Below are 8,580 nucleotides of genomic sequence, written 5' to 3'. Positions count from 1 at the left end.
AGGCCACCCACAGACAGAAACTAAAAAAGTTGGAGATTAAAATAGTTTATGTGATTTTAATATAGCGCCTTTCCTGGAATTGTAATTAATTAATATTATTAACGCAACCATTTAGCATCTCTAATCACACTCATTGTGTGATGTTCAAGCTGCCATTTCCCTTGGAGGGCCATTATAACTGTGAACCCTTATAAATGTGTCATTGCTGGATGTTAACACTTACACAACGAATTGATGGAAAACAACCTTCGAGAAATCAGAAGCCAGTACATTGTTTGTTCAACTATCTTTTCATGTATAATTTATTGGATGTACCTTTATTTGTCTCACAGTGGAGAAATTTACATTTCACAGCAGTAAAGTTATGAAAGGAAGAGGAAAGGAAAAAAAAAGAGATAAAACACAATTCAGGAGCTGCTGGAAAGGCAGACCCTCTCGCGGCGCCATCTTGAAGTCCATTTATTGGGCGCAGAAAAGTATTGCCTTAGATCTCATATGTTAGAGTACGTGTGTGTTAGTGAGAGGGTTCCGGTATCCGGGCCAATGTGGTCGTCATGGCATGCACATGCTGATATCATGTAATGGTGTACATTTGATTTTGTTGACATTTATCACATGTATGACTATGTTTGTCTCGGGGAATTTAAGCGGAACATCAACACAAATGAAACATTACACTTAGTCAATTTGGTCCGAGGTTTAACATTTTAACCTCGCAACTCCCTTCTTGATTGTTCCCAGGATTTACAGCATGCACCATCCCGCTATATTTTCCTTTCTTGCTGTTTTTCATACCGCTTGACAGAATGACAGCTCTTACAGAAACACAGAATGCCACCAGCTGTCAAGAACAGAAAGAAACAAAACTGCCTATGTGTGTGTAGTGGTACATAAGGGAGAAGTCAACACAAAAAGCAGTTTGGACAAATTGAGGGTGGATATTGAAAAAGAGTTTAGCCCGATGGGACAAATATTATGGCTGGACCATTTCTCATTGGCAATATACAATTATACAAATTATATGCTTACTTTTTATATTTTTATTTTTTTTATTTTAGATGAAATCTTCAAAGGGGTTAGCATTATTATTGTTAAATAAATAAAGCAAAATGTGAGAGAATCTAGTTGTACCCCGCAAAGAGGTTTATATACACTGTATATATGAATGTATGTAAAATAGTTAAACTGCATTTACACACTTGAGCCTCATGTGCCCCTTCGGACAATAAATTAAGCTTATCGGGTGACCTCTGTGTTTACTTTACCAGGAAGTCATATAACTGAAAGTTTTAACCCGCAGCTGTTCCACAAAATGTAAAGCAGAGAAAATGAACTTTTTAAAGCAAGTGGTGCAAATCCTGTGGTACGCACACGACATACAAATTATATATTTTTAGGTACTTCTGTTGCTGTGAGACGGATAATCGGTATATAATTGTCAGTGTGGGACTGTGAATCTTTTAAGTGATATAGCAAAATCTGTTTTCCTTTAGATGTATCAAGTTAAACACATCTCAATTGAGGATTTTCTTTTTTCATGCTGCAGGCAAATAAGCAAACTGCAATGTCTTGATGCTTACAGATGACAAAGGTGCTTTTGACATTTCCAATATGAGATACAATATTTGCGGGTAACATTATTTCTCAATTGTAATACACACGTGTTATGTTCACTCTCAAAATCACCCTTCAAAAGCTGATTTACAATGCTCACATATACAACGTTCTCACAATTTGATGGTATCCATACTAAAAAAAAAATATCTGCACAATATTTTGGAAAGCTGGACATTTTTCCCAACAGGTATGTTTTTGAGCTGTTTTTGATGCAGACTATCCAATCATTTCACAGCACTACTCCGTGACGGGAGATAGGAACAGCTCATCCACTAAAGTGAGTGCCTTGTAACTCCATCTGGCTACGAGGTAGTTCTGGCTACGAGGCGTTCTGAGCACCAACAGCTGCAAGCATTAAAACATAGACACTCTAATTGGTTGTCCCCTCCATGAAGCGATAAGTCTGTAACCTGGCGTCGGCAACCCACGGCTCCGGAGCCGCATGTGGCTCTTTCACCCCCCTGCTGCGGCTCCCTGCGGCTTTAGAAAATAAATAATGAGTATTTAATTCAATGTATATTATTTTAGTTCGTTCGTTTTAGAATGTAATTCTAAATTTGAAGATTATGGTGATTATAAATAATACAAAATAAAACATATTCAATGTTTTTGTCGCTCATAATATACGTCACAACCATCGACAGTGGACGTATATCCACAACCGCCAAATTTTTCAACCGCCAGGTAGGCCAACTATAAATCTAAGAAAAGAAAAGTGTCTGAAGAAAACAGAACGTTTAATGAAACGTGGGCAGATTCGTTCGCCTTAAAAACAGACATCGCTCACGCCTGACAGACGACAGCTTACAGTTGTGTGTGAAGATGAAGGTAACGTCATACAGCCCTGATGTGCAGAGGCTGTGCACTGAGGTGCAGGAGCAGAAATCACATTAACCAGGTGATAAATATTGTATTTGCCATTTTGCAAATATTCTTTTTTTTTTTCAAATAGACATTGAATATTATATTTGAAAGTAATCTTCAACCCAACGTCTTTTTTTCAGAGTTTAAAATGTTTTTGTTGCGTGCAGAAATGTAATTTCGCTTCTCTGTAAGTTCATTGATTCATAAATGCAACACACTATAGTTTGTTTATGCATATATAAAGGTAAAAAACGAAGATGAAAAGATGCAGTGTTGTCTTCATTTTAAATGTCGAAAGGATTTTGTGGCTCCCAGTGTTTTCTTTTCTGTGGGAAATGGGTCCAAATGGCTCTTTGAGTCGTAAAGGTTGCCGACCCCTGTCCTAGATGGAGCCGACAGTTCACCCTGCCGTGTCTGTTTCACTCAGATTTACTGTGGTCATCTGCACTTTGACTGTGGGCTTACTGTTTAGTTGGTCAGCAAAGCACGGCGCTTTTAAACATGATAAATTATTATTATCCATCAGACGGATTTAATGAAATGGAAATAAAGTAAGCATTCCAGCATCATTTATTTTTCACAATCATATCCGACTTTGGTTTTACAGTTCGACATTTTGACTCAGAATGTCTTTCTCCAAATTCAAATGGAATGCAGCGATATACAAGTAATCAAAAGGACTCAGGTCGATGATAGGTCATGTCACAATCATTCAAATTCTAATGACTGGTTACCCTCACACCCACTTTAATTGACTAGAGAATAGTCAAGGATGCAGATTCACTCTCACCAATTGGATGCAAACTATAATAGATAAGGCATAAATAAGTGCATGTTGCTTTTCACCCAGTCATTACGGTTTGCTGTCACATTCTTGACACCTGTGAATGTGAGATGACAATAATTAGAAAAGGATGGACAATTAGAGACAATGACGAGACAGAATAGAAACAGAAACCAGAGACAAGAGGTAATTAGGAGGCTGTGCAACCCCAAATTACTTGCGTCAAGGTTTGACATCAGAAGGAGACGATTGATCATTTTGCATATTACTTTTTGAGCTTTTTGCCACATGTTGGTACCACTAAAGATGCAGAAATTCATCAATTCCTACATCATACAATAATTCACTTTTAGAACTGACAGTTGTTTTTCCCCAAAAATCCAAATGATATATTGAATTACAGAATATGGTTCTAAGCATGTCACAGAAAATAGTAAATGCTGCTGTCATTGGATACTATACCGATCATACACGAAGTAAACAGATACTACATGTGGAAAGAAGTCTGTCTGGAGTCTTCCCAACACCTTATGCATCCATCTGGGATCCACCTGTGTGGTCGATGGTGCAGTGATTTTTACAGCAGAGCGTAGGCCGCAGTCAATACAAACTGCTCTGAGGGAGGCTTTATGTTCAGCCAGATCTGTACTGCAATACAGTCTGGTTTATATTATTTTAATCTATAGACTGAGAACCTTTGAAGGGAAGTTTACAAATATTTTTGCTGGTTACCCATTTCAAGGTTTCATACTTGGGCATTTGTGTTTTGTCCCCCCCAAAAAAACATATATATATATATATGTTTTTTTGGGGGGGACAAAACACAAATGCCCAAGTATGAAGCGATATACATATATATATATATATATATCCTACCAAATACCCTACCAAATACATTTTGATTCAGATGGTCATTCTGCATAGCTAAACTTGAGATTCACACCAACTCTCATGCATACCATCTGCCGTGATCTCTGCCAAAGGGTCTATGTATGGAGAGGGCTGGCTTTTGAATGGTGGCATGTGTTTGATGAAAATCACCGCAATGCCTACTTGGTAGAAAAAAACGACTCCATCTATTTATCAATATAGCCATCTGTCCTATCTATTCCTCTATCCATCTGTCCTTCGATCTGTCTGTCTGTCTGCCACTCTGTCTACGTGTGTATATGTGTAAGATGTGTGTGTGTATATATATATATATATATATATATATATATATATATATATATATATATATATATATATATATATATATATATATATATATATATATATATATATATATATATATATATATATATATATATATATATATATATATCATATATATATGTCATCACAAAGAGGGTACAGCAAGTCCTGAAGAATGAATGTCTCTCTGTGTCTTTGTTTTGTCATATTGTCTCTATGCTGTCATATTATTTGTTATTTAGTTTCTTTTTTGTTGTTGTTTTGACTTCAAGACGGCGCCGCGAGAGTGGCTGCCTTTCCAGCAGCTCATGTATTTTATTTTTCTACTTTCATTCCTTTCATCACTTTGCTGCTGTGAAATGTAAATTTCTCCACTGTGAGACTAATAAAGGCATATCCAATCCAATCCAATCCAATATATATATATATATATATATATATATATATATATATATATATATATATATATATATATATATATATATATATATATATATATACTATTTTTCGGGAAATACACGGAGCGCCACAATGAGTGATGTCGTTTGCGTACGAGCCTGTTCTCTGAAGTGAACGAAGTGAGCGGAGCTGGAAAGGGCAGCCGGCTTTTTGTCCCTCTATGTTAAAGCCGCACGTGATTGGTCAATATCCGTGGTAGAGGAGGGAGGGTACATACGCAGAATGACACACGCAGCAGTGAGCAGGGGGCGGGGGAGGTTTTACAGAAACAGAAACACACACACACAGCTTGAAAAAAACACAAAAGTGAAATTGTGAGAAAATGAATAGAAAACACAGTGAAATTTGGACTCGTTTCAACTTTGTTGGTGGTTGATCGATGAAAAGGTTTCTTCAGCCGTCATCTGTACTTCTTTGAACGTGTCGGACGTTTAGCTTCTCCTGCAACATTCTTTGTCTGCAAACTAAAGTCTTACTGGTAGTTTCGGGCATATATATCCCTACTGTCCTGACGTGGCAGTTCCGGACTCTGCTATGATTTGTCCCTGCTCTCATGTTGGGCTGAGCAGAGGACTACTCCCTGCGGATCCACCGATTACCACTTTTGTTGATAGTTCAAAAGCAGAGTGTAGACTACAAGGTTAAAATATCCCATCAATCAGGCTCCACAAATAACCCGCACAAGCCATCTGTACAATTTGAAGAGAACATACAAGCAAGGGAACCAGCTATTAATGAAGTTTCTCGTGGGTCTTCCTGCATCTGTTGCTGTTGCAATATCACAACTTCCAATATGTACAACCCCGAGCTCCTGAAGACACTTTAATATGTTAATAAAACGACTTTATTATATAGTACAGTTTATGTCTTTATTTGCAATACAATAGCACATTTATTATACATAAAATAAGCTATATTGTGTGTAGTTTTAAGGCTTATTTAGTTGAAAATTATGTTTTATGGGGACCTGGGAGAGGATTTGTCTCATTTTAGTGGTTTCCTATGGGAAATGAATGTTTGGAATACCTACTTTTCACCTTACACACACTAGAGATGATCTAGGTAGAGATGATCGTGCACTTCAGGAAACATCCATCACCACAGCTGCCCCTCACACGATCAAACTGCCTCGTTCGTGTTCACCGTTGAGACCTTCTCCCAGGACATGAAGTGGGAGGTCAACACCAACTCCATCCTGAGAAAGGCCCAACAGAGGATGGACTTCTTGAGGCTGCTAAAGAAGCATGGCCTGCCACAGGAGATGCTACATAATTTATACACGGGTGTCATCGAATCCATCCTGTGTTTTTCCATCACCGTTTGGTTCAGGGCCGCCACAAAAATGAACAAAATCCGAGTTCAACGGACAGTTAGGTGGCCGGAAAAAAATCATTGGCACCGCCCTACCCACTCTCAAGAACTTGCATACTGCAAGAATCCAAACAAAGGGGTGGAAAATCCTCCTCGACCGCCCACACCCTGCACACGACATTTTCCAGGTACTCCCCTCAGACAGGCGCTATCGATCCATCTGCACTAAATCCAGCAGACATTTAAACAGCTTCTTCCCCCAAGCCATTAACTCTCTAAACAGTAACCCAAATAGAACTGTATTGTGCCTGTTCGCAATTTTTTTCATGATGATACTAGTGCAGCGATGAAAAGGTTTCTTCAGCCGTCATGTGTACTTCTTTGAAGGTGTCGGACGTTTCGCTTCTGATCCTAGATACTTCTTCAGCGAACTAAAGTCTTACTGGTAGTTTCGGCCCTATATATATATATATATATCCCTACTGTCCAGACATGGCGGTGCCGGACTCTGCAATGATAGGTTCCTGCTCTCAGGTTGGAGGGAGCAGAGGACTACTCCCTGCGGCTCCACTGATTGCTCCTATTGTCCTGACTAACGACTGGCCTGATTGCCCTCTTTGCTCTGGTATCACCTCATCAGCATTACTAATCCTATGTTTCCTAAGCAGACTGTTGTACGAACGATCCAAATTGAACCTCACACCACCATATCTGTTTAGTGAAGTATTTAGCTATTTTATGAAAATCGCTTCTTTAACTCCCCTTTCAAACCATCTATGTTCTTTCGCTAAGATTTTAACGTCATTGTCATCAAATGCATTGTTGCTAGCTTTTAGGTGCATATGTACCGCCGATTGAGGCCCACTGTGGCGGTCCGTGCATTTCACACCTAGGCCTTCAGTGAAGTCCTGCTTAGTCCGACTTGAACAAATATCCCTCGCAATACCATAATTTATGACACAACGGCTGGAGATATCATTTACAAAAGCACACACACGCAGTACTGGGCGTGGCATCACCTTAATCGTCTACAACACAGGCTATTTTCTGGAGCAATTACACATCAATGAATCTGCATCAGCAATTAGAACTTGTCACTATACGTGATACGGCAAACACTTAAAAATAAAAGGAGATTTAAAATCATTTGTCCACAAAGTTTTACTAAGTCCACCAAGAATATGCAGTCTTTAACAAGATTTTACGCTAAATTACAAAATGTCAGTTTAATATAAGAAAAACAACAAGACGTTCAACAAAACGAACTATTTGTTGAAAATAAAAGTAAACAAATCTTTTTCATTTGTTCTTGAGAATAGGCCTACATGCGACAGCGAGTTGTCCTCTCCTTCAGCCATTGTGGGTTAAAAAAGCGAGTAGATATACTTGGTTTTTCTGCTAAAGTTTCCGGGTCTGATCTGTTGTAGCTTGGTTGATTTGCATCGCGCTGCCTCCACTGAGGGCTGAGGTAAAGTGAGTATCCAATCACACGACGCGTACATGTCATGTTCAACGCGAGGCTCTCTAGCTGGCCTTACTATGCCAACTCGTGATCTGATTGGCTATCGCAACTATATATGAACTACATGTGCCCGTTCATGTACAGCGCAAAGACGCCCTCACTGTTGATTCTGAAGGCGTCGGTCAGATTTCATACAGCCTGGCGACACAAGCTAGCTGAATTCTGATTGGATTAAAAACTCTGATCTAAAACTACAACACTGAAAGGAGCATAACCAAATGGATATAATATAACATCAAGAAAACAGTATTTAGAATAATTATATATATATTTAGAAAAAATACTTTTTTTTAATGAAATTGACTTTTATTATAATTATGATAATGATGTCTGATTATGTTAGGCCAGCAGAGAAGGCCTTGCTGGCTCTGACGGCCCACCACTGCCACTAATATTATCCCTGCGATGTTGATGAAGTCTTTTTTTGAGTGCAGCGTGTTCTACCGGAAACAAATTCCTTGTCTGTTCTACATACTTGGCAATAAAGATGATTCTGATCTGATTCAACACTCAACAGTCAGTGCAGCTGACTAATATTGATACGGAGGCCCATGAAAGGCACTGTCTGCAATGAATCAAATTTGCTTCTTTTCTCACACTCTCTCAAGCAGTTGTTAAAAATCTCCCACATTGTTTGTTGCAACTGCATATGCATATCATACACAGAAATTTACTTATTTGCTGTCAAACAGAGTACTGATCTGAGAATGTAAGGAAAAAAACCCTTCAATCATTGACCTTACGCTCACAATGGTGAATATACTGGCTCACATCAAGAGTTGTGATGTTTTAAGTTAATAGGTGACTGAAAATGATTTTTGTTGAGCCT

The sequence above is a fragment of the Hippocampus bargibanti genome, linkage group LG05, assembly GCF_051943395.1.
Source record: "Hippocampus bargibanti isolate YZ-2025 linkage group LG05, ASM5194339v1, whole genome shotgun sequence".
NCBI classification, from domain to species: domain Eukaryota; kingdom Metazoa; phylum Chordata; class Actinopteri; order Syngnathiformes; family Syngnathidae; genus Hippocampus; species Hippocampus bargibanti.
The sequence above is the reverse complement of the archived record's forward strand: the minus strand, read 5'-3'. Positions refer to the sequence as shown.